Here is a 27093-nt window from a genome sequence, read left to right as displayed (position 1 = left end):
AGAGTTTGAGGTTCCCTTGGCAACCAAATGGAGAAGCAAGATCTGTTGGGGTCTTAATGCTCTGAGCCCTACTCCCTCATATTATGCTCAGGTTGTATATACAGTGGTGCCTCTCGTTACGAACTTAATTCATTCCGGAGGTCCATTCTCAACCTGAAACTGTTCTTAACTAGAGGCGTGCTTTCGCTAACGGGGCCTCTCGCTGCCGCTGCGCCTCCGGCACACGATTTCTGTTCTCATCCTGGGGCAAATTCTCGACTCTAGGTAACTCTTCCAGGTTAGCGGAGTTTGTAACCTGAAGTGTTTGTAACCTGAGGCAGTTGTAATTAGAGGTTCTACTGTATGTGTAAATAAAACCGTATATTCATTCCAAGGAAACCGAACCCAGGGTGAGCACTGGAGACCCTGGAGTCTCTCACTGATTGGAAACTGGGGTGGCATTTAACAGTATTCTCTGAAGAGCAGAGACAGTGATTTCTCACTTGCATTGGGCTGGGCTGGGAGGAGAGGAACTTCTTCCCTCAGCCCAGTACAACAATAGGGATGAAATCACTATCTCTGCCCTTCAGAGACAAATCTTTCCTCCAACTTCTTAAAATACACACCTGTTGTTGTATTAGACTTCTGCATGAATGGAGAAGAACAGCAGGTAATCAAGACAAGAGCTTGGATGTTCTCCAATGAGTGTGGATAGATGCAAAGGGAATTTTGTCTCTGTGTTATTGTTGGGTATCTTGTTTGATGCTTCATGCTTTATGTAAAATTCCATGTTATTTGTCATCTGTTATTCTAGTTGCAACAGATATGATAGTGTATTAGATCCACCACCTTCTCTTTCTAGTTCAGCTGCTGTTTGGCTCTTTGAGCAGTGTTTGTCTGTGTCAGAGACACTCTCCAAGCATCTCCCAGATCAAATCTCTGTGAATTCCCTCCCCTCGCCCCACTGATTCCTCCAAGTAAATTAAATAGAAGATGCACATTATTTACATGATTGCTTCAGGGTCTCAAGGGAATCTTTTCCAGATACCATTTATAAAAAATGTACAGAATATGCTCTGAAGTATTATTGCAAAATGCAATCTGGCATAGCTAAAATCATTTTATTCTATTGGTTTTGCTAATGGATTCTGATTTTTAAAATAATAATAATAACTGTTTCCTCTGAAACAATATTGAAATGAAAACCAGATCTTGCAGGACTAGTTGACAGATGCTGTAACAGCAGCTGGGAAATGCAGTCGTCATTACAAGAGCACGTTCCCCATGCTCGAACCCACAGGATCCATAGCCATGGATGAGTGAGTTAATGTTCCAGCACATTATATAAAATATTCTTTGTTTAAGACTAAGACATATAACGCAAATGGGTTTTTGTGCTGTAAAATAATGTTGCATCTTCCTTTGCTGAATCATTTCTCATTTTTCTTGTTTGATTTCTTCATTATATATGTAAAATTCTAGAAGTAACTGCTAGGAAATATATAAGTAGATTTATGCCACTGTACTTGCAATTATGTACATTCATTTTCAGCATTCCTATTCCACACTGTTGTTGCTAATATCTAATAAAAAAGGTTTCTCCAATTTATACAGAGAAGACATTTCTCTTCCTAGCCTTTCCCACATCTCTCCTTCTGTCTTACCCTCAGTTGTAATAATCACAATGTCAGTTCTTTAAAAAATGAATAAGAAGAAAAATCAACAAGGGCTCTTATTGGCTCCTGCCATATCAGTAAATATCCCCCCAGTCTTTGAACAAACTCCCTGAGACATGTCCATGTTTCATTGGGTGCCAGGACTGGACACACACACACACACCTTTCATTATGAACAGTGAAGAAATGCAAAGTTTCTCTCTGTGAGTGAGCACAATGACGGCTGATATAGGTTTCCCTTTTTTCCTTGAGGGCAGGGGGAGAATGAACATGCAAGGACTATTTTGTGGTTTTGCCTCTTCACTTTTAGATGTGACAGCCATTTTGTGACCTGCGCTTTTTCAAAATTTTAGATGTGGCCATTGATCTAAAAATGTTGATGGCTCCTGCCACAGAGAACTTGAAAGGCAGGGTATAGATTGGTAAATGATCAATAATGGGCCTTCTACAAAATTAGCTAATGACTTGGATCTAGACATTGTTCCTGCTGGCAGGAGCATCCTCTGAGAGGAGTTGTACTGATTTCCCTTCTCTCTCAGCATCACCTCCCACACAGTGTCCTAAAACTGTGCAAGAGATGGTACTGGGGAAGGGGGGGGAGGGAGGTCAGCAAAATTCACTCCACACCCACTCACACTCCTAGCAAGATCCCACTTCTGAGTCAAAAGCCTTCTGTGGAAGGAAGTAGCTTTTCCATATGTGGAAGGCAAAATCAGAATCCAACTCAATTAGCGGTGATTTATTTATTTATTTATCTATCTTACGAACATCTGTGTTATTTTCATGACAACACATTTTCAGTCATGTATAATATTAACGAGTGCAATTCACAGCACTTTGTCACACTGTAAAATTCTCTCCTGCGAGATGTGGTGGTGGCTGTGCACTTTGGATGGCTATACAGCAGGATTAGACAAATTCGTGGAGGATCAGTCTTATCTGTAGCTACCAGCCCTAATTGCTAATGTTCTACTTTCACTGCCATAGGCAGTATGCCTCTGAATGCCAAGAGGGGAATCACAAGTGGGGAGACTGTTAGGATATTTCCGTTCCACCTTAAAAGGGAGCAGGCTTTTGTAAGTTACAGAGTCTGCGCATGTCCTATTCACAGGATGTTTATGTTTGCTGATTCCTTTCGTTTTTTCAGTCGGCTCAGACACGCTGACAGAATGGACGTGTTTTCTTTTGTTCTGTTAAACGCTAAATAAAGTCTGTAAATTATGCTCTTCTGCTCTTCTGTGATGCAAGCTTTCGGCTGCGTTTCTGCTGATAAAGAGGGTGCACCAGCCTAGGAATGATGCCAGGAATTTCCAAAGGCTTTGTGCCTCTAACTGTTGGATCTGCATGAGTACGGGAGGCCGATGGACGTCCAGAACTCCGGCTTGGGGGCTCATGATGGACACTATCTCCCTGGCAGTTTCCCAACAACAAGGTTATGGGCCCAGATTCACGGCACCTACAGGAGAGTAAAGCTGCAACAGACTGCGTAAGAGGTATGAAGGGGGGAAAAGCGAAAGGGACGGACGCTTTTTCTGTTATACCTCGGCAAAGAGCCTTTGAACTCCGGCAAGGCTTAATTGGCCTGGGAGCCGAGCCAAAGAGTTTGTGATTAATGAGCTGCCAAGATAAGGAGTCTTTCAAGTTAAAATAGACTCACGGCTAAAAGCCAAAAGCTGGAAATGGAGTTTTTCCAAGCTTCTGGAGATGCTCAGTCCCTTAAGTTGGATGGGCAGAATTATGAACCCTGGGCAAAATGGTGTGAGAGTTTACTGCGTCAGTTTGGGGTGTGGCATGTTGTTTCTGAAGCCCCCCCAGTTCCTCTGACAGAGAGATGGAAATCGCATGATTCGAAAGCGATTGACATAATAGTCCTATCCGTATCTCTTGAGGAAATTAAGACGCTGGCTGGCAACACCACTGCACGTGCAATGTGGACTGCTTTAAAAAAAGCTCATTTGTCAGTAATCCCAGCCCAGAGTTTGACTGCATCGGAGGTCCTAGCTGTTTCCCAGAATGCGAATGAATGCAGGGATGCTGAGGGCACCAGTTGCAAGCTGCAGGGGGAGCTGACCGTCACGTCGTCCCAGGCAGCATTCCAGCCTCCAGGGGGAGCCAAGGAGTCGGCAGCTGAGAGCTCTGGTTCTCATGGGAACCAAGGCCATCGCCTTTGCAGAGGCCGGAAAGGCAAAGGTAAACAGATGCCTACAGATGGCCAGGAGCAGAGGGAGGGTGAAGAGCCCGCGCAAGGGAAAAACAAAGCATTGTTTGTTGGCACAGCTTCACCAAAGGCTAAAGGCACGTCTGCAGATGGCCAGAAGCAGGGGGGCAAGCTGCAAAAGCCCACGCCAGTGGAAAGCAAGATTTTGCTTGCTGGCACAGCTTCACCAAAGGCTAAAGGCACGTCTGCTGGCCAGGAGCAGCAGGGGGGCAAGCTGCAAAAGCCCACACCAGTGCAAAACAAGGGTTTGCTTGCTGTAAGGACTGCTCCAACTGCCAAAGGCAGGTTTATTGTGGACTCAGGTGCCAGCCGCCACGTTTCCAAGGATCGGCATCTCTTTATCTCCTTCAAGCCTCAGGAAGGTGAGATCCACCTGGCTGATGGAAGGACGTTGCAAATTGCAGGAGAAGGGACTGTGAAACTTGCAAGTTTGCACACAACCATCAGTGGTGTACTATATGTTCCAGGCGCTGCAAGCAACTTGTTGAGTGTCCCACAGCTTACTGGGCGTGGTTTTCAGATTTCCTTCAAGAGGAGCGTCTGTGTCATCAGTAAAGGCAAAGAGGACTATTTGCATGCAAAGTTTATGGATGGTTTGTTCCATATAACTTATGATGACACTGCTATTGTTTCTAATGCTGATTCTTGTTGTGTTGCACAAACTAACAAAGTTCTTCATGCAGGTTGCATTCATGATGCGCATCGAAGATTTTGTCACCTCTCTTGGAAGGCACTGGCCAAGATGCCAGAGGTGGTTGAAGGTTTGAACATCAAACCCTGTAAATTTCACATGAAATGTGTATCTTGTGCAGAGAACAAGGTGAAGGTTGCTCCAAAAGGCAAGGAGTCTAGCAGGCAGGCTTCCAAACCCTACCAGCTAGTGCATGCAGACCTGGTAGGGCCACTAGCGCCCTCTTTAGGAGGAGCAAGGTACTTCATGATTCTGATTGATTCTTTTTCCAGGTACATTCATGTGTATTTGCTCGAACAGAAATCGCAAGCGTTTCCGAAGTTTAAGGAATTCTGTGCTTGGTTGGAGAATGTGCACAGTAAACGTATTTCTTGTTTGTTCACTGATCGGGGCGGGGAGTTTACTTCTCAGCAGTTTGAAGCTTTCCTGACTGAGAAGGGAATCCAGCATGACATGTCAACGCCCAGATCGCCATGGATGAATGGGCTTGCGGAGAGAGCAAATCAAACATTGCTGCAAGGAATCAAAACCTTGTTGCATGATGCCAATCTCCCTGATAAGTTTTGGGGGGAGGCTTTGGGGAATTTTGTTTATTCCTTTAATCGCAGATTGTCATCACCCATTGGTTGTACCCCCTATGAGAAGATGTTTGGCAAGAAACCCAACACCAAACACATGAGAATCTTTGGTTCGGACATGTGGGTACGCACACAACAAACCAACAAGCTTGGGAAGCGTGGGGCACATGGTTTGTTTATGGGGTACGAAAAAGGTGCATACAGGGTATGGATGACTGACTCTAAGTCCATTAAGTTCACAAGGAGTGTTGAGTACAATCCTAAGTGGGGGGAAAATGTGGGAATTTTCCAGTGTTACCCAGAGGAGGATGAAGGTGATGTCAAGCAAGCAGCTAAAGGTGAGAAAGCTGCTGCTGATGATGATGAGGATGATGATGATGATGAGGATGATGATGATGATGATCAGAGTTCGGATTCCAGTTCAGTGGGCGGCGCTGCTGCTGCTGGTGTCAGTGACAGTGATGACACAGCAGACTACCAGAGCGCAAAGGCCTCAGTCAGACCATCTGATGCGTCTGACAATGAACTGGAAGAACCACTGTTCACCATTGGTCACTTTTCTCCTAAGAAAGAGGAGATGAGTCCAGAAGACTTGCGTCTAGTACGCAGATCTGAAAGGGCGACCAAGGGCAGACCTCCAAAGAGGTATGCTGATGAGTTTGCTAAGACAGCAACTGCTGTTCTTGGTAGCTCAGAGAAGGTATGGGAACCTTCAAGCTTCAAAGAGGTTCAGGAGTTAACCTCTAAAGATGCTGAGCCTTGGCTTAATGCCATGAAGGCTGAAGTTGATTCCTTGAACAGGAACCAAACTTGGGAACTGGTACCGGTAGTCCCAGGAATGAGACTGGTTGGCAGCAAATGGGTCTTCAAGGCCAAGACAGACCAGAATGGCAAGGTAGTCAGACACAAAGCCAGATTGGTTGCCAGAGGTTTTTCACAGGTACCAGGACAGGATTACCACGAGACCTACTCACCCACAGTCAAATATGAGAGCATTCGACTGATGCTCAAGGTCGCTGCGGAGGAGAAACTGCATGTTTCCCACCACGACATTAATACAGCTTTTTTGTACGGGATTTTGAATGAACAGCTGTTCATGCTTCCACCTGATGGGATGCAGATACAGAAGGGAATGGTCTGTAAACTGCGGAAATCCTTATATGGTCTCAAGCAGAGTGCCAGGTGTTGGAACACAAAACTCACTGAGACATTGCTTTCTCTAGGTTTTCACCAGGGCAAAGCTGATCCATGTGTGTTTGTCAAGGAGGAGGGGCAAAACAAACTGTATTGTTTATGTTTTGTTGATGATCTTCTGATGTTTTGGAAGAATCAAGCTTTTTACCAAAGCACCCTAGCTCAACTGAAGGAGCACTTTGACATGAAGGATCTTGGTGAGGTATCCAACTATCTTTCTCTGCAGGTGGAGAAGGACCAAGCAGGTAATTTTCTGGTACACCAAACACAGAAAATTGCTGATGTGTTAACCAGGTTGAATTTGGTTGATGCAAACCCAGCAGACACACCGATGGTGACAGGTTACCAGGTAGACAGTACTGCTGAAGCGTTTTCTGACACAACGCTATACAGATGCATTCTAGGCAAGCTGAATTTCATTGCCAGATGTTCAAGACCTGACATAGCTGTAAGCTGTAATCTGCTTAGCAGACATGCCAACAATCCTACGGTTCAGGATTGGAAAGCTCTGAAGCGCATAGCCCGCTATTTGAAAGGGACTATGCACTACAGGCTGAGGTTCACCAGTCAGAAGACTGGAGGTCTTGAAATCTTTGCAGATGCAAGTTTTGGAAGTGACACCACGGATGGTACAAGCACTTCTGGTGTGTGCTACATGTACAACCACTGCCTGTTTGACTGGTTGTGCAAGAAGCAGACAACAGTGAGCCTAAGTTCCTGTGAAGCAGAACTCAATGCTCTGTCATTTTCACTCATGGATTGTGAATGGTTGATGCAACTGTTTAAGGACATCAGAGTGTCTGTGAAATGTCCTGTACAAGTGTATCAAGACAATAGATCGTGTTTGGCTTTGCTGAACTCCGAGAGTTGCAAGCAAAGAACCAAGTACTTGCAGATTAAGCTACATCGTGCAAGAGAGTGTATTCAGAAAGGACTGATTCAGGTGTCCTACATGGCAGGAAATGAAATTCCTGCTGATCTGTTGTCGAAGGTTGTTAACAGAGAACAACTTAAGGTTTATGTACAAAGGTTGCAATTGGGTGAACCACAGGTACAACAGGTTACACGGAAAGGGGGAGGATGTTAGGATATTTCCGTTCCACCTTAAAAGGGAGCAGGCTTTTGTAAGTTACAGAGTCTGCGCATGTCCTATTCACAGGATGTTTATGTTTGCTGATTCCTTTCGTTTTTTCAGTCGGCTCAGACACGCTGACAGAATGGACGTGTTTTCTTTTGTTCTGTTAAACGCTAAATAAAGTCTGTAAATTATGCTCTTCTGCTCTTCTGTGATGCAAGCTTTCGGCTGCGTTTCTGCTGATAAAGAGGGTGCACCAGCCTAGGAATGATGCCAGGAATTTCCAAAGGCTTTGTGCCTCTAACTGTTGGATCTGCATGAGTACGGGAGGCCGATGGACGTCCAGAACTCCGGCTTGGGGGCTCATGATGGACACTATCTCCCTGGCAGTTTCCCAACAGAGACTGCTGTTACACTCTGGTTTTGCTTGTGGGCTTCCATTTGTAGCATCTGGTTGGGCACTGTGAGAACAGGTCGCTAGGCTAGATGGGTTCTTGTGATCTCATGTTCTTAAAATGTTTCAGTGAGAAACTCTGTTGCATCATTCCTACTTCCGTGTCCTGTAGGGAATTTGTCCCTCATACATGGAGGAGTATGTACCCTGCTGCATGTTGATCTGCTATCCAAACTCACCAAGTTTTGTCTTAGCATTTTTTGCTTCCTTCCAGCTATAGTCTTGCACCCAGTTTTCACAAGCAGCATTGACATGGGAAATTTAGCAGCTATCTTCGCATACTGTGATATTGAGAACAATGAGCAGTTCTCATAGTGCAATGATTTGTGATATTAACACATGGGGGACAGTGTTGTTTTTAAAAATCACATGCTCCACAAAACCTATAAAAACAGCTCCAGGCTTTGTGGTAATTTCATAGTCTAAAAGTGGGATCGACCTAGGACTATAAGTGCTTAGCTCAACCTCCAGCACCCATTTGAAGCATCAAAGGGAAATTGAGGTAAATAACATCAGGATTGGCAGCCAGTATGTAGCATAGGGATTGGCCAGGCTTTGTATGAAAAGTAGGGGCCTAGGTAGTTACCCTTGCCTAGTCAACAGAGGACTCTTAGTCCTTCAGGTTCTGTCTTCTTACAAATTCCAGTTCAACCTGCTTCTCACTCAACTGCCTGACACTGAGTTAGACCATTGGTACATGGGTGGCGCTGTGGGCTAAACCACAGAGCCTAGGACTTGCCAATCAGAAGGTCAGTGGTTTGAATCCCCGCGATGGGGTGAGCTCCAGTTGCTCGGTTCCTGCTCCTGCCAACCTAGCAGTTTGAAAGCACGTCAAAGTGCAAGTAGATAAATAGGTACTACTCTGGCGGGAAGGTAAACGACTTTTCTGTGCCCTGTCTGGTTCACCAGAAGCAGCTTAGTCATGCTGGCCACATGACCCAGAAGCTGTACGCCAGCTCCCTTGGCCAATAAAGTGAGATGAGCGCTGCAACCCCAGAGTCGGTCACAACTGGACCTAATGGTCAGGGGTCCCTTTACCTTTACCTTTTTACATCTATACCAGTATTGTCTACACTAACTGGCAGCAGCTTTCAAGGGATATAGATGGGGATGTGTCCAGCTGTACCTGGAGATGCTTGGGGATTGAATCTGAGGTTTTCTGCATGCAAAGAACATGCTCTACCACTGAGTCACAGCCTTCCCCACTCTAGACCAATTCTCCCTTAGGAGGATTAATGTCATGGCTGTATCATGTCAAAGATAGTAGATCTAATATAGCTATATTCCAGAATACTCTGATCTTTTTAAAAAAAACACATTGTCATGGTATCCTTTTCTCCCCTTACAGAAACGTGGACTTCTGACAGAAAAAGAGAGGAGGCATCAGAATCCACATTGTAAACAGTAAGCTTGTTCTCAGTGCCTTCTGGAACTGAATATTATACGACATTTGATTCTTTTTCTTGACCAGTCTGTTCTTTCTTTTACCAATATAAGAAATTAGTCTGGTAAGCAATTTCTGCCCTCTCTTAAAGCTCAATTTCATTTCACTGGAGTGGACATTTTATTCATTTATCCTATAATCCTCTTAGATAAAAAACCAAGATAATCCATGCAATGTATCTGTGCTGCACCACATAGGGACATATCATTAGTGTTTTCTCGACTAGGATGATTTGGTGCAATAATATTGGTTAGGAAGCCACAAAATAAAAGAAATGGCAAATCATATTTCTGTTTTTGGGGGGTTACTTTACGTATTTTTCATACATTGCATGACAGTGTATTTCTGGCAAGTGGAGCAGAAATTGGAAAATCCTACAATGGCTTTGATGTTTAGCTGGTGCTTGCCATTGTATACCTGAAGGAGCATCTCCACCCGCATTGTTCAGCCCAGACACTGAAATCCAGCTCCAGGGGCCTTCTGGTGGTTCCCTTATTGTGAGAAATGAGGTTACAGGGAACCAGACAGAGGACCTTCTCAGTAGTCACACCTGCCCTATGGAATGCCCTCCAATCAGGTGTCAAGGAAATAAACAGTGATCTGACTTTTGTTATTGTTATTGTTATCCATGGTGCCTGTGAGCCAGAAAGGTGCAAGTTGATGGTGCTGGGGAACACTTTTTTTTTTACACTGCAACAAGGGCAAGAAATCTTATTCAGGTCTCAATTCACAATACAGTCGTACCTTGGTTGTTGAACGCCTTGGTACTCGGACGTTTTGGCTCCCGAACACCGCAAACCTGGAAGTGAGTGTTCTGGTTTGTGAACGTTTTTCAGAAGCCGAACGTCCGATGCAGCTTCTGAGGCTTCTGATTGAGTGCAGGAAACTCTTGCAGCCAATTGGAAGCCGGGCCTTGGTTTTCGAACTGTTTCGAGAGTCAGACAGATTCCCAGAACAGATTAAGTTTGACAACCAAGGTACGACTACACATATGATCAGCTTCCAAGACAGTTTTGGGAAAGGAGACTTGCATAGGCTTCTAAGTCATCACATGGATCAAGTATAGGGAGCCTCAAGCCCAAGACCACTCTCCTCCTTTGCCTTGCTTCATATCCCACTTGAGAATTTTTGCTTAGCTGGAATATGTCTTTGAATTCCAACAATTCCTGGATGGAAGATACAGAGGGCTGTATGTAGAAAGCAGCCCGCTGTACAAAGTTATGATTTACGTTAATGCCCCCCCCCTTTAGTCTGACCCTTTTCACACACAGGTGTATTCCTATCAGAAGCTTGCCCAGAAGGAATGAAGCCCATTGGCTGAAAGAGGTTCCCAACCTCTGATATGGATGAAGAATTGGGATGCAAAGTGATCTAAAAATATGTAGATGATAGTATTGCCTCAGGATCATGGTTTTTAGCTTAAGACCTCATAGAGTTTTCAGCAAATTCCCACTGCTGCATTGTGGAAACAGTGTGTTTGTGAAATGGGCAGATGGTAGCATACCTGTGTTTGAATCTTTCTCTCTGTTTTATACACGTAATCAAAAATCCCCCCATTTTAGCTTTCTTTAGCAGCTGGCATGAGCACCCTGAACTCATATCAAAACCATTCAAACAGAATCTGAATGTATTTATGTACATGAAGAAGAAATTAATCAACCTTTGTTGGTGCTCCAATGAATACAATCACCCTTCCTCCTTCAGGCAGAATATAATGATGAGAAACCTTTTCATAGCATCCATCAGTTAATTTATCAGTCATGGCATTATGATTATAGAATACAAATGTTCTAACCATGAATATATAATTACAGAAACGGAACTGTGCAGTGTCCATTTAACACATGTAATACATAATTTATTTAGTTCACCGTTTGGACTCAATTCTTGGAAATGTAATGTAAACAGAATTACCATTTTCTAATTTTTAAACAATAACTTTGTGACAGAGTTTGGGAATACTCAACTAGCAGCAGTCAGTTTGCTTTAGGGGACAGGTAAATTGCAACACAGCAGGTTTGTCTATCAGCCGCATTTCTCCAATTAATATAAATGTTGAGCCCTCTTGAATAAAGGTACTCTAAGGAGTACGTCTTTCCGAAAATGTATAACATGGATCTTGCATAGGGCTGCCATAGTTTGGAAATTTCCCAGACATAGCTGGGATTTGACAGTTGGAAACAGCGTCCAGGTGCAAATTTCTGAAAGCTCAACAACTTTTGTGTCCAGATTTTCACTTTTTGAAATATGGCAACCCTATTCCTGCAGAACATTGTATCATTTTCAATTACTGTTTTACTTCATGAAGTTCTATAGAATGCATAGCAAATATACCCCTCCCTTCCCCCCCCCCCAAAAAAACCTTACCCTGCAACTTCCAGTTCGAGCACTTTGATCCTGTCTGTTTTCTTTTGAAAGTAATGGATGGAAGAGAATTATTAACTTGGAGTGTGAGTTGAAAACATTGGGTTTTGCCACATGGATAAATGTTGGAGGCTATGCTCACCCCTGCTAAACCATATCAGCACGGATGTTGGAACTGAAAAAGAACTGTTGTGCAGAAGCACCAAGGCAGCTGGTATCTCTTTCTCTCTCTCCTTGCAGAATTTCTGCCTTCCCTTCTGGCATAGCACAACCGAGTGAAATCAACCATGGGGGAAGAGAATGTCTGGAGGGTTTCGGGTAGAGCAATGCATTAGGAAGAGCTATGGCTCTGCTCCACTGACTTTGCTCGTCTTCAGATGAAGCCCTCAGCATGTTGTCTCTGATGTTCCATTAACTGAATTAGGGATGTACAAGCTGTAAGGAGCTCGTCCTACTCTTGAGTAGGACCCTGGCAGAGACACATGCCCGACTGGCATGTTCTCTCCCTCCTGGTTGTTCATTCGGGAGCTTCAAAAGCTTTCTTCAGCCCGAACATCACAGCGACTGATGCCAACAGACATCAGCACACTTAGAGATCCGCAGAGTCTTCGCAGTTTGCGTAACAGACCTCAGCAACTCAGCATTTTGGCTAATCTACTTTATTTACGTATAAACACACAGAGCACTGCAACATGGCTCCCTCTCTCTCTAGCATCAGACAGCAAAGAGGGAGAACAAAGGACAATAGTCCTTATTTGTAGTCGTCACTTCCATGTACACACATCTGCAGCCTCAGATATGCCCCTACTGTGTTGTTTGATATTGTGAACTGCCTTGAAATTGAAAAATGGGATATACATATTCAAATAAATGAATATAAGGGCAATTATCTCCTTCTGCACATGTCTATTGATTATAACAAGAGCAAGCAAGCACATTAAAATTGATGGGGTAGCCATATTGACTAAGGCAGGTGTTAGCTCTTTACCTTCAATGTCATCATAAGAAGACAAACTGATGGACTTCTATTTTATTCTCATTATTATTATTCTTTAAAATTCATAAGTTTTTTGTGGTTTTTGCTTTGATATTTTCAAAGATCATAACCCCGTGGCTGTGGAGGAGGCTAAACTATTGCAACACCCCTTGCTGAAGAGGTGTCTGTTCATCATCTTCACACAGTTAGCTGTTATCAAATTTCACCTGCCATGACAGTTATTTTGGATTATCATACAATTGACAGCTATGATGGTTCATAATGGCTGTCTAGTTAATGACAGTTTCCTCCATCATTCATGTATTATAAAGATAAATTTGTGTAATTTGACAAATCGGGTTATTGTTCAGATTAACAATTGGCTCATGAGGATGATGCTGGAACAATGGACTAGGTCTCATTTCAGCCAGCTGAAATAAATCTCATCCCAGCCCATTGAAAATAACAGTAATATGAGCAGTTTCACTCCATTACTTCCAGAGAAATTGAATTCCTTTTTTTTTCCATCCTTGCAGATTGATAGAATTACAGTAGATCTTTTATTCTTAATTTTCTTTGGAAAGCTGTATGCTAATATTTTAGGTTCTAGTGCGTGCGTGCAATGAGATGGAAACGTCTGAATACATTCTGAGTCCTTTTCTATTTAAAATGCAGTTGCAAAGCTTTGAAAAAGCAAGTTAGTTGACTTATGAAGGTTGTGTTCTAGTAAAAGAGGAAAAATTGCTTAAAACCAGCATGAATTCACTCCTTAGAGGTTTGCTTGAGAAGAACTCTTGATCGGTGTGGTCTGGGGACTAGGGCTGAATGCTCCTTGTACCTTTGGAAAACAGCATGTGGCAAAGTTAGCTTTGAAACTGGTCTTCTGAGTACATTGTTAATTACTAACGGCAGGAAAGAAATTTAACACAAGGTCTCCTGGGACATGTTGTTTTAGATTGCCACTTAACTGGGCAGATTCTTTTGGAAGAAAGCATATTGTGAAAGTGCTTTGGACTCCTCTATTTCCCAGAAGATCATCCACAACCACCTTGGAAATCTTGAGGCTGATTTTTAATTTATAGGTACCAGGGGTCTTAAGATAGAACCACACAGGGATTTATCCAGCACAGTATTACTAACATGAATACATACTAAGTTGTGTGTGATTCCAGTTATTGCGCATTGTTGTGTTTCACTGTGTTTGTTTGACACTACAACCAGAGTAGCAGTGCTTTTTTCAGACAGAAAACCTAAGACATGGATTTACATTCTGCAGTTCCCTGACATGTACTAGTTATTCAACCTAATTTTGCAAAATGGTCCTGTCTGCAGACTTCCCTGGGGACTTCAATTGCCATCTATCATCTTAGCACCTTGATAGATTACTCACCATTATTTAATTTATCTTCAGGTTCTTCTTTGGTTTCCCCTTAGTTAACAAACAAACACAGTGCACTCCCAGTGTCCCAGAAGTTGGATAATCCTTTGCTGAATGGTTGGTAATACTTTGTCTCAAGTAATAATTTTGTGTGTGAAGGCTATGGCCCTGATCCAACAATGGATGTTCAGCATACGGAATAAGGTTTCTACAAATGATTCATTCTCATCTGTTCTTGCTAAAGGCTGTTGCAGCAGCACAGCACGGCTTGTATCTTAAGGCAGTACAGACTGTTTCTCAATTCATGCAAGTAGTAGGACATCAGTTTTTCTACTTGTGCCAAGCACACAAAGTGGCTTAAGAACAAAATAAAATATGAGGCATGCTTATCTCTTGGCTGCTATGTCAGGAGGAAACTGATGCATTCTCCTTAGCCAGCTACAAGTCAACCCGTAACCTGTGGCCCTTCAGATATTACTGGCCTCTGGCCATCATCATCCTGAACTGCTGGTCATACTGCCTGGAGCTAATTAGGAGTTGCAGTCCAACAACATAAACCCAGAAGACCAAAGGTTACCCACCCCATGCTCTAAGCAATGGCCTGAAGAGTAACTTTTTTTAGGTGCTGTTTCACAGGGGGTGGGAATAAAAGGAAGTTGTCATTTTAGGATGAGTCTTGTCTGTTTCTGGTTCACTTTTCACATGCTTAAAAAAAAACACATCCAATAATTCTTTCCGTTTCCAAATTAACCTGTGAGTTTGTAGATATTATTTCATGTGTAAATACATTCATGTGTAAATAAATTTTTAAATGTGAGTTTTCTCTCAAGATGCACATTTAATGCAAAGTTTGAAACAGTTTAACTGACCAGAACTTCATCACAGCATTTGGAATCCTTGGGTCCAAGATATGCAGCATGAGTAATTTCATATTGGAATTCACAGAGATCAAAATCCCAAAATGTCGTCAAGCATTATTGCAGGGCCATGGTGAGGAAAAGAGGAAGGGGGAAAGTAGCCAGCTACCTGCTGCCTTCACAGGTGGCTTTCAAAAGGAAGTGAATCCTGACCATAATCATCCCATTCCCAGATGGAGTGTTGTTGTTGTTTTTATTAGTTGTGGTATTAGATTTATTTCCTGCCCTTTGCCAGAAAGGCCAAAGCAGACTCCAGCAATATAAAATAAAGCATTAAAAACAGTTTAAAACAAATGGCAACCACAACTAGACTGGATATTAAATACACATTTCATCAAGTGATGAGAAATTAAGAGAGCCTTACAGTATCCAGCAAAAATAAACAAATAAATATATTTTTGGGGGGTAGCCAAAGAGGTATATCAGAATTTTAATTTTGTATGTGTGAGTTGCCTTGAAAATTCATTGCATTCTGAAGCCAGATAAAAAAATCAGATATGGCCAGATAAAAGTCTGTTTATAGATAGATTAATAATGACTAAAGAAATAATTGCAATGTCTTTTAGGTTAATTAATATATTTATGTTCTGTAATTAATTGCTTTTTTTAAAAAAAAAAAAACCTAATTTCAGGGTTTTTTAAACTTTTTTAGTATTTCACCCCCAAATTATTTGCTAAACTTTTATACCCCTCCTTCACCATAAATACTGCAACATGTAGCTATTTTTTTTAATGGAAATATTCAGGATATCTGAAATAAAATAAAACTTCAGTTGTAAAGCAAAGAACATCATTTATGGGGAGGAACAGCAAAATTTATTCAGTTATGAAATCATCTTTTGATTTTTGCCATTTGACTCACTACTTTAGACGTTCCAAGAAATTTCCTACCACTACACAACCTGCACTTAAAAAACCCCCAATGGCATGTTTAAAGACTTAGACATAAATTGGTGTTGGCCTTTGTCCCAATGAGCTGTTCTCTATTCCACTTCTCTACCACCCTACCACTCACAATAAATCCCCACAGACATTCATTTGACATTACACTGGTGGCTATTGGGGAGACAGGCAAACTGATGAGATGGCAACTATTGCTGCTAATAATGGATTTTATTACATAAACAGTAGTGTGTCTCTGACATGTTTTGCCAAGCCGCCAAAAAACACAGACACCCGGTGGTTTATACCCACAATTAGACCCTTTGATCCACACCCAGTATAAAGTACCGCCTTGCATTGGCCCCAATAGAGCATCATTTAAATGACACTGTAAATGCTGTAACTCCACATTTTGCCCCCCCCCCAGCTGCCTTAGTGCTGGCAGTGTAATTGCAAATATTAGAGAACTGAACTTTGTCTAAATTATCTGGCTATAGCACACATTACCACAGATCTGTTTGAAGAGTTTCTGTGTGCAGCTGATTAGACACTCTAATGAGAGTGCCATAAAACCCCGTGTATTGTGTTTCTTTCTTTTCTTCTAGAACATTATGTCTTCAGTTGTCAAACAGCTATAACAAACTAAAGCTTAAATGTTCAACTGAAAGAAGCAGAAGCAAATGACTCATTTTTAGTATTTGGAAAAGGAAGGAGAATACATTTCTTAAGACTTAACACTCTGGATCCAGAAACTCTCACAGGAAGCACATGTCCACCATCTTGTTTCAAAAGGCCTTTGGATCTTCCCTAATCTTTTTTTAAAATTCTCATGTTCTTGTTTAAGGGCTTAATCTATTGAGGTTTTATGTTTTAGATTCATAAGATTCATATCAGTGTTAGCAGCTTTGAGACCTAGCTGATGAAAAGCAGGATACACGTTTTTAAAATAAATAAACAAAAATAACCTTAACAGAATGTCGTGATGCCTGCCACCTTGAATGACTTTAAAGTTAGCCATACTCTTCATGACTCTATCAGTGGCCTACAACTCCCATCAGTCAGCATGGTCAATGGCCTAGAATGACAATTGTTGTTAAAATCAGGTTCACCAAAAATGGTTGTCAAACCACCCTCTCCCAAAATTATCTTATATTTTCAAGGCAGTCATTCTAAACAGTTCTGTGCCACGCTACATGAAAGTAAGCCCCAATGAAAATTAGGGGGTCACCCTGGGGTCCTTCAGGGTGAACCGTAGGATAAAAAAAGGAAATATCATAACATAAACCTTATAGCTTGTCAGCCATTAGCTGCCCCATAATCTGGCATGCATTTTCATGCACATGTATTTTCAGAGCATGCATGCATACTAGTTAAACGTGCTTGCCTGCAATTCTCATTTTCCTATCCAGTAGTGTTTGCTTGTGTTCTAAAATGAAAGAAAAAGACTCAGTTGAGATAGCTCATGGCTACTAGTGCTTTTGCGGTGCTTTTCTTGCTTGATTCAATTACTCATCACTATGAAAAGTTCAGATGCATTTTAACAGCCTCAGGGTGGTTGACCATTAGCATTTCATGATGAACCCTGTACAGTTAAACAGTTAACAGCATGGCTTCCTGAAAAAAGCAGCTGCTTTGATATGCTGAACAAAGACCTTCACTCTTTCTATCCGGTCCAATGAGAAGTTATCAGGCAAGGAAAAAATCTTTTGGTTTTCAAAGGCTCTATGTTTTCTCTAGCCTGGCTTTTTAGCAGCAAGAGAAAAAGCAGGCTATATTAGTGAGTTGCCATGGTCCAGAGAGGAATGGAGAGTGGCTTCATCCCATCAACTGCAGCTTCAGGCAAATGACTCACCTTGCATGCAATAAAATGTACTATAAACATGAGTGTACGGGAGTATATAAACATCTCCCTCTTCCTAGACAGTCACTACATTGAGCTAATACACTGCTTGCAAGGAAATGACAGTCTGAATTACAGATTTGCATTAGTTACTTGGTGCATCATTCCAGAATATTGCGAGTGAGCATGGATATATGCCACACACTGCTCAGTAAGCAGTCATAATCAGGAACTCATTTTGTGCAAGATTCCTCCTGACCCCATTGGATTTTTCCCCAGTTATGTACCATATTTTTCGCTCTATATGACACACATTTTCCCCTCAAAAAATTAAGGGGAAATGTTTGTGTGTCCTATGGAGCGAATGTAGGCTCCTTAGCTTCAGTGAAAGCAACGCGAAGCCTCCAAAGCGCAGAGGGAGCATTCCCTCCGCGCTCCAGAGGCTACGCATTGCTTTCACTGAATCCTGGAGAGCAAGAGGGGTCTGACGCCTTTGGAGCACAGCGGGACCTCGCGCTGCACTCCAAAGGCTTCGGTTCCTTTTGCTGAAGCTGGGAGAGCAAGATGAAGGCTCCTCATGCCCTGCGGAGGCTTCGCACGAAGCTAGAACAGGTAGAGGGAGTGCTGCGCAGCCAATGGGAAGCTGCGCACACCTCCTCCATGCCGGAAGGGGCACCAGAAATAGCGTTTGCACATGCGCACATGCACACTCTGGCCCACTGCGGCATCTGCAGGACCGTGAACCAACTCAAGCCACAACGACTTTGCCAACCCTTGGTCTAATAACTAGTAGACCTCCAGATGTCATTGGATCCCAATAACTATCAGCCTCAGCCAGCATAGCCAATGGTCAGGAACAATGGGTGTTGTAATCCAACAACATCTGGAAAACTGGAGAACACCTATGCCCTAGCATGTTCCCTGCACATCTTTTCAAGTGTGGGTTCTTTAAAACACACACACACCAATGTGAATTTGGTGAATCTGAAATTTGCTTGCAAGCTTAGGCTTACCATTATGCAGAGTGTGGCAGCTACCTCAGGGCTCAGTTGGTAGAGGGCTGGGGAATAGTGGGGAGGATGTACACCTCCAAGCCACTGATGGGGAACTTTTCAGCCTGCAGGCCTACATAGGCTCACCAGACAAATTTGGGCAATCACACCCTCCCTTGCTGGGGCTGAGGTGAGCCTAACATTAGGTATAGGAAAGATCAAGTTGCAGATTGAAGCTTGAAGCCACAGCAGCTGCAAAGAAGGAAGAATTGGGAGCACGTTCTTAAGTGTTGCCCTGCACAATGAAAGAAAAAAAGTTTCAAATTCTAAACCTGCCATGTTTTGGCTGCAAAAGAAAGCTATGCACCCCCTTCCTTCTTTATTTGCTTCCCTGGCATGAATTCAAGCAAGTAATCTTCCTTTGTAGTATCGGCTTGAACTTTCAAAACCTGATCTTGTATGCTATCAAGTGGGTGGGTGACCCTGAGCTTCTGTCAAAGTGGTATGTGGATACGACCCTTTGGCTTAATCCCGTTTCACACCTCTGCCCTAAGCTAACCTGCTGCCCTCAAATGCAGTGGAGGTTGTTTCATTGCTAGTTGCTTGCCCAGTCAGCTTCTGTTTGTGTAATGGGGCCACCACCATGCCCTTTTCCTCAGGCCAAGCCTGTTTGCTTTACATACACGCTTACATTTTAAGCGACTAAGTAATGGGTGATTTGATAATGTGCAGAACTTCTCTAACTTCTTATCAGTAAAGAGGTCTATTGGGACTTCCTTTTCACAGACTATTTACTCTGTCGCTATCCCATTTTTCCAAAAGAAATTGCAGTACTTTGTCAAATGTCTTGTGTGTTATCAAACAGAAATGGCCCAGAAGTTTCAGCATTACCCTTTCCCCTGCCACATCGCACGTCTCCTTATTAACTTAATTCATTAAATAACTTTCCCTACTGCATTGCATTTACCTTTATTACTAACTTTTTTATTCCATAATCATTCCTGTATAATATGCTGAACAGAGCCCACCTTTAACAACAAAACCAAAAGGTGCCCCTTAAAGTGCTAAATGTATGAATAGTCCTACAAGATCTACAACCCAAAGGGTGCCACCTCACCTTGTCTAATGGTAGGCTTTGGTCCTGTAACTGGCAGATGCAAAAAGCTAACTACTGTGCAATTTTGCCTGCATTTGGGGCTTGTTATGTCCCATCCAACACAGCCATTGTTGACTAATTTTCAGGGATTCTGCATTCTCTTGTATAATTCCATGCCAATTCCATATAATTCTTGTTTGTTTGTTTGTTTGTTTGTTTGTTAAGCTTGTCACCAATCAGATCTTCAAGTGACTTACGCTGCAGAACATATACATAAATTCATTTTTAAACAGAAAGGAAAAGAAAAATTTTGTAAACATTAGCATTGCATACAGCATATATAGCAACAACAACAACATTGGCAGCACTGTAAAACAAAACACAAAAAACTATGCTCCCATCCGTGAACCAGCAGAGTGGAATTAAAAAAAATCAAACACTGACACACACACACCACTCCCTAGCCCAGAAATCCCTAACTTGGAAAAGTCAGCCACTTGAACCCAGTTTTGTTTTAATTCCTCACTGTACTCAGAAGTCCAGCTTCAATGCCAGCTACTGCAAATCAGTGGTGGTGGTAGAATGAGTCCTGATCCAGGAATGGTCCGGTTGTCTCTTGCAAAGACAACAGCAGCAAATTCAGATCAAGAAGAGGTGGTAAAAGGTTTACCTGCTCTGCAGATTTTTCCAGTTGCTGCTGCTCTCCTGCCAAGAAGTCCAGAAAACAGCCATGCCTCCCTGGGAATTTATCTTCCCTACCTAGGGATCTGATATCAAGGCCAGCGGCTTTAACTGTAAATCAGTGTGTCTGTGACTTCCTCCAGGGATGGTCTGGTTGCTTCTTCTCTCTACCTGCACCACAGTTGTTCTGGCCACTGTTCTCCTCCTGCTTCTGCTGGGAGTCTAAAATAAGATTGGAAAATTTCATGGGGGACAAAGCTTTCAACGTCTACAAAGCAAAATGACTTTGTTACGTCTCCACGGCTAGAGGAAGTATGCTTCTAGATACCAGTTGCTGGGAACTGCAGATGGACAAAGTGCTGTTGCACTCATGTCCTTTTGCAGGCTTCCCAAAGGAATCTGGTTGGTTACTGTGGGAACAGGATGCTGGACTAGATGGGCCACTGGCCTGATCCAGAAGGGCTGCTCTTATGTTTAGCAAGGACGATGAATATAAGACAACCTTTGCAATTGTTGAAAAATTCATTCTACCACCTCTCACTAAAGGATTTTGAGTGGCTTCATATATGACAGAATAAGCTCAAACTTCCTTTCCTATGTTCTGTTGTTATGTATCCCTTTATATAATTATCCCTATTTTAGGTTATTTTTTAAAATGTAACTGAGCTAGTGATAATTAACCAACATGTTAAGAGAGATTTTTTTTAATGGTAATGCATTACAAGGGCAGCTCTCCTAGGAATAGACAGAAGCAGTAGACCAAGCCTGGAGAAATACAATTTCTATTTTAATGCAGATGTCATTAGTGGCAGGGATGGCAAAAGAAGGGGACTATGCAGGATGCAACCTTCCATCAAAAGGGCTATAAAACAGAACATGCTTTGAAGTTTTCCATTAAGCATCAACAACTATGACTTGGTTTTTCTAGGGTAATTGAATCTCTCTTCTCAGCGGAGAAAGTCTCTCTCTGTGTGTTGTATGTGTTAAAGAGATGGTTAGCATATTGAGCCACAGTGCAATGCTTCCTAATCAGGAGCTTATAGTTTTCCAACAAGCAGTGTGTTCTGTGTGTTCATGTGTTTCTGTGTTCTGTACACAGAGTGTTCTCTGGTTTGTAGATGAGAAAGGAGTATCCAGTGTACACCACAAATTCTCTGTGTTCACCAAAGATGAAAAAAAGAAGAAATAAACTTTTTTATTTTTTCACTGTAAAGAAATAAACAAGTTTGAAGAAGAAGAAGAGTTTGGATTTGATATCCCGCTTTATCACTACCCGAAGGAGTCTCAAAGTGGCTCACAATCTCCTTTCCCTTCCTCCCCCACAACAAAGACTCTGTGAGGTGAGTGGGGCTGAGAGACTTCAGAGAAGTGTGACTAGCCCAAGGTCACCCAGCAGCTGCATGTGGAGGAGAGGGGAATCAAACCCAGTTCACCAGATTACGAGTCCACTGCTCTTAACCACTACACCACACTGGCTCTCTAGGCTGGAAGTCTTGGACCTTTCTACCAATTATCAACCATCATAATGCAGACTTTTGACTCCTCAAGAGACTGACACATCTAAGGCCAGGACTCAAGACCAGTTCAGCTATTCCTCAACGCTTGTGCATCGTACAAGGTACCTGTTGTCCACAGTGCTTGACATGCATATGCTGTGTGCATTTACAGTGCACAGATCTTAAACATTAAATACTGTGGCACCCTGCAGGAAGCATGAGCACATAATGAAGCATCAGCTTTCAATGGGTTTTTCTGTGGCCTGTCTGCATAGCAAACAAAGGATAACCTGAGGGTTACTATGCACATTACTACTGCCATGCAGCTTCTGCCTCCATTTCTGTAGCTACTCCAGGCAAGCAGCCATTTGTGTGTGAGAGTCTGTATTCTACTCTATGCAGCAAGTGCTGTGCAAAAGCAGTTGGTGAAATCAGCCTCCATGTGGTGTCCATTCCATGTTATGTTGCCCTTATTATTCTTGTTCAGAGGCATTTACATTTCTCTTAACATTCACCCTGACAAAAGGGCTTCCCTAGAAACTCGCCCTGTTGCATCTAAACATGTTTCCAATTTTGTAATGATGTTGTAAGGTAAGTATCAAATAGCACTCTTTATCCCATTTGAGCCTTCCTCGAGTCAATCCCAGTTATGCAGTTTGTGAATTAAACATAAAGTCCTGGTATATAGCAAGCTCACAAACAAGATTTGCATAATGAACTTCTTCAGAAGTTCTGAAGATGTGCTGTGTACATCTGCTAGGCAAATATTTGCATACAGTATATAGTTCTCGCAGTAGGTGAGGGATTTACACATGCGGTAGCACAGTTTGCTGGGCAGAGAATATGGATAAATTCTGCATTTCTTTTCCATATGAAATATTAATTCAAAGTCTAGGCCACTGTGGTGCACACTAAACAAGTGTGGAGTGACTCTAAATAAGCAGAGTACTTTTGCTAATTAATCCAACAATCAGTTTACTGTTTTTCCAAATGTTGCTCCAATATAGCAAAACAAAACGGCACAGATCCAGCAACGTATGGCCCCCAGATGTTGGCTTGCAACGCCCATAATCTCTGAACATTGACCATGTTGACTGGAGCTGATGGGAGCTAGAGTACAACATCATATGAAAAGCCACATGTTTCCTATTACCTGGGAAACTACCCTGGATACAGCATAAAAGGAAATCCTAACCCAATTACACGTGTTACAGTAAACTTTATTCTCTGATTATATACACTTTTGCTACATTGCAGATGAAAAATTTCTTCGGCTTTAGCAAAATGCAAAACAAAAAAACCAGTGTGAACTCAGAGTCTGCTCAATCCACAATCAGTCCTTTATGTACTTACATGTTTATCCCTAGCATCAGTATGTGTACTACAGCCAAGTACACAATAGCAAACCATCTCAAGTGCCACAAATGTATTGCCATTGTTCAGCTGGGAATTTAAAGACATTTAAAGAACATAATTTAGAACCTTATTATGAGTAGTATTAGTGTTAGTGTTAGTATTAAAAGGCTTTTCCTACCAGGAAACTGGAAACGTACAGTGGTACCTCAGGTTACATATGCTTCAGGATACAGACTCCGCTAACCCAGAAATATTACCTCGGGTTAAGAACTTTGCTTCAGGATGAGAACAGAAATTGTGCAGTGGCAGTGCAGCGGCAGCAGGAGGCCCCATTAGCTAAAGTGGTGCTTCAGGTTAAGAACAGTTTCAGGTTAAGAACAGACCTCCAGAACGAATTAAGTTCTTAACCCAAGGTACCACTGTAGTTGGTTTTAATAAACCATCAACATATTGAGGATGACTCCTTATTCAAAACACATTCTGATGTTGTGCAGCAGCTACAGTAAGCCATGCTGAATAAGGTGGGAATAGTGTACATTAGAAACCAGAGAGAAGATGTCCCATCAATGTGCTTTAGAATAGGGATGGGGAATCTGTTGGGCTGCAGCGCGCATCAACCCTCACCACTGGTCACGCTGGCTGGTACCGATGGGAGCTGGAGTTTATAAACATCTGCAGGGCTAGGGCTTCCCCTTCCCCTATTTAGAAAAAGATGCTTCTACACTTGTGGCTATTATTTCTTGCTTCCGTCCAAGTAGCATCTGTTTTTGCAACACCAACATTCTCAAGGATCTCCATGCAAAGAAACACTGCAGGCATTTTTGTTTAAACACAGATTTCCTTGAACCATCTGCACTCTCTGTTGTTGAGCCACCATTTCTTAGAAAATAATCCTGAGGAAGCAAAAATAAGGTTGCCATGGAAACTATTGTAATGCAATGCAGCCTTAACACCAAACTATAGCATTAATTAGGCGTTAATTAGGGAGAGTGAGGAGATTGTTCAGGAGAGAAGTGTCCTTTCGCCAAGTGTCAAATTAATTTATGCCAAAAAAGGAAGACAAGAGCTAATGTAAGCATGTGAGGGTTAAAATATTTCCAAAGGACTGCCGGCTTGGATCTTGGTCAGGTTAATACTATTCCCTCAGTGCAATGCTGATTGAAGTTGCTCTGGCTTCAATTTACATCTGTGTGCATGCAAGCAAAAATACTCACAAACACAAACCCTTGTTTGTCAAGATGTTAAAGACCCTTCCATGTCCCTGGTTTTCTCAACATAAACAAGCCAAGTCCATACACCCTCTAGCAGCCTGTAGATGAAATAGGGGAGTTTTGTGAATAAGCAGGCTATTTATTATATAGTCAAAGTTTCCTAATTAAAAAACCAATTCTCTTTGAGACATACACAATAACATAAGCAGTAACATTACAACATGCCTCACAACCAGTGGCGTAGCGTGGGGGGTGCAGGGGGAGCCGGCCGCACCGGGCGCAACATCTGGGGGTTAGGGTTAGGGTTAGGGGGCACAAATCCACGGGTTAGGGGACGCAAATCCACGGGTTAGGGGGCGCAAATCCACGGGTTAGGGGGTGCAAATTACTTGCCTTGCCCCGGGTGCTGACAACCCACGCTACGCCACTGCTCACAACTCAATTAAAAACAATAAATCAGTATAAGCGGCCAAGCAATAAAATCTAATAATAAAATCCAACATCATAAGATAAGTAGAGGCCACCTGGATCAGGCCAATGGCCCATCTAATCCAGCATCCTTTTCTCACAGTGGCCAACCAGATTCCTACAGGAAGCCCTCAAGCAGAACCCGAGGACAGCAGCACTTTCCTTTCACTTTCATTGCAACTGGTATAATAATATCAGTGGTGCTAAAGGACATTTGAGAAAGGACTAGAACAAGACCTGTACAGTTCAGATCCAAATGTACAGTACTATAAGCAGAAAGCAAGTCCAAAAACTGCTGGCAAACAGATATACATCCCTGTGTTAATTGGAGAACTACCAGTGACCATTCCAGTGCTGCTGCCATTAGTACTTTTGATAGTTGCCCAAAGGAGAAGTTCCAGGAGCTGCGTTGACTCTTTCTCATCTAAACCGCATCCTTTTTTTACATACATATGAAAGTATACAACCGTTCACTCTCCTTTGAATCTGGGAGACCTTGAATTCTGCTGTAAAGAGCAGTGACTTTTCTCAATATGACAGGAATAACAGCCTTAAAATGCTAGTTCTTTCTATCTATCATCTATCTATCATCTATCTATCTATCTATCTATCTATCTATCTATCTATCTATCTATCATCTTCAGTCATACCTCGGGTTGCGAACATTATCTGTGCGGCAGGCATGTTCACAACCCACAGCATTCGCAGCATGAAGCGCATCTGCACATGCGCATGACGGCATTTTGTGTCTCTGCACATGCACGACCGCCAAAACCTGGAGTTAACCCATTCTGGTACATCCGGGTTTGGCACAGTCCCCAACCCAAAAACGCGCAGCCCGCAGCGTTTGTAACTTGAGGTATGACTGTAATTGATTTTCTGTGTACGCTGCAGTTAATGTCAAAGAGAAAATATCACTAGCATAAAATGATCTGAGCCTTCAAATGATGCATTTTAATGATTTTATAATAATATTAAGCATCTGGTGCCATTTTTCGAAATCAGCAAATAATAGTAATTAATATTAAATTGCCATGAGCAATTTGACAGGAAATAGCTCAGCAGCTTTAATGCAAATAGTTTTTAATTATCAGCTATTAGACCATGGAGGCTAAATACAGTATAGCACAGCAGTGAAGTCTATAAAGTTAGCAAGGGCCTGGAGTTTGGGCTTGAAGAATATTTCTTCCCTAAGCCCCGCAAAGACAAACAGTCCTGGAAACTAGATCAATAACAGAGTGTTTCTGTAGAAGATTTTTCTATAGACATGTTCCAAAGGTGTTGGCCTACCATTTCTGAGGAACATGGCTTTAGGGAGAACCGTGTGGCAGCTGCCAGGTTCAATTAAGATTCTTTTGTTGCTGAGGGTGAGAGAATTGCAAAAGAAGAAAACTGGGTACATCTAGTGATCACATAACACATGCTTTAGTCATTTCCCCTGGAACCTGATGTCACAAGGTGGGATATGTACAATTTAATCTGTTGTTAGAGCACAAATATATCACTTCTCTGAGAGTGGCTGTTCCTGGGTACATTTCAGTGCTTTCTTCCTCCTTTTCTTGGAACCAGGAAATGGGCCTCTCAGAAAAGGAAAAATCAAAGATTGGTGGTCCCACTAAAGTGGGTGAAGTGAACAATGAACTAAAATGTAGATCCAGAGCATTGGGAGGGAGAACAATCATATGAGGAGTCCAAGGTTGATAGGGATGGACAAATATGTCCATTTGTTGAAACAAAAGATCAGCAGCATTTTATTGTTTATTTCACCAAATAAATATATTTTTGTATGCAGTTTTGACTAATATATACATATTTCTGCGAGCAATTCTAACAAATAAAATGCATTTTTGTATGCTATTTTGACTTATATATGCATTTTTAAAATTGATACTTTACCCTAGAATATATGCATTTTTTTCTACTTAATATTTGGCTGGAGAATGACATTGTAAAATTTGGCGTGTGAATTTTCAAGGATGACTGTTTCGTTTTTGCAAATATAGCAGGGTTGCCTTTAAATGCAATCTGACTCAAATTAACCCCCCACCCCCTCATCATCGATGGAGCATGTGTGTGTGTAGGGTGGCCATTCCCAAATCACCCCAAAGGCTATACGCATTACCAAAA

The 27093-nt window shown here is 42.3% G+C and overlaps 1 protein-coding gene across 4 annotated transcripts in view; it reads left to right on the top strand.

The window, feature by feature from the left end:
• Positions 1-27093, top strand: part of SYT1 (synaptotagmin 1) — a 335884-nt gene that overhangs the window by 121418 nt on the left and 187373 nt on the right. For all 4 annotated transcript variants that reach the window (XM_083463109.1, XM_083463106.1, XM_083463108.1 and 1 more), the window contains exon 2: positions 9214-9269. The gene's annotated coding sequence lies outside the window, so the exon portion shown is untranslated. The remainder of the gene's footprint in view (positions 1-9213; positions 9270-27093) is intronic.

Source organism: Podarcis liolepis (assembly GCF_965112155.1).
Source record: "Podarcis liolepis genome assembly, chromosome: 10".
Lineage (NCBI taxonomy): Eukaryota > Metazoa > Chordata > Lepidosauria > Squamata > Lacertidae > Podarcis > Podarcis liolepis.
The sequence above is the reverse complement of the archived record's forward strand: the minus strand, read 5'-3'. Positions and strand labels throughout refer to the sequence as shown.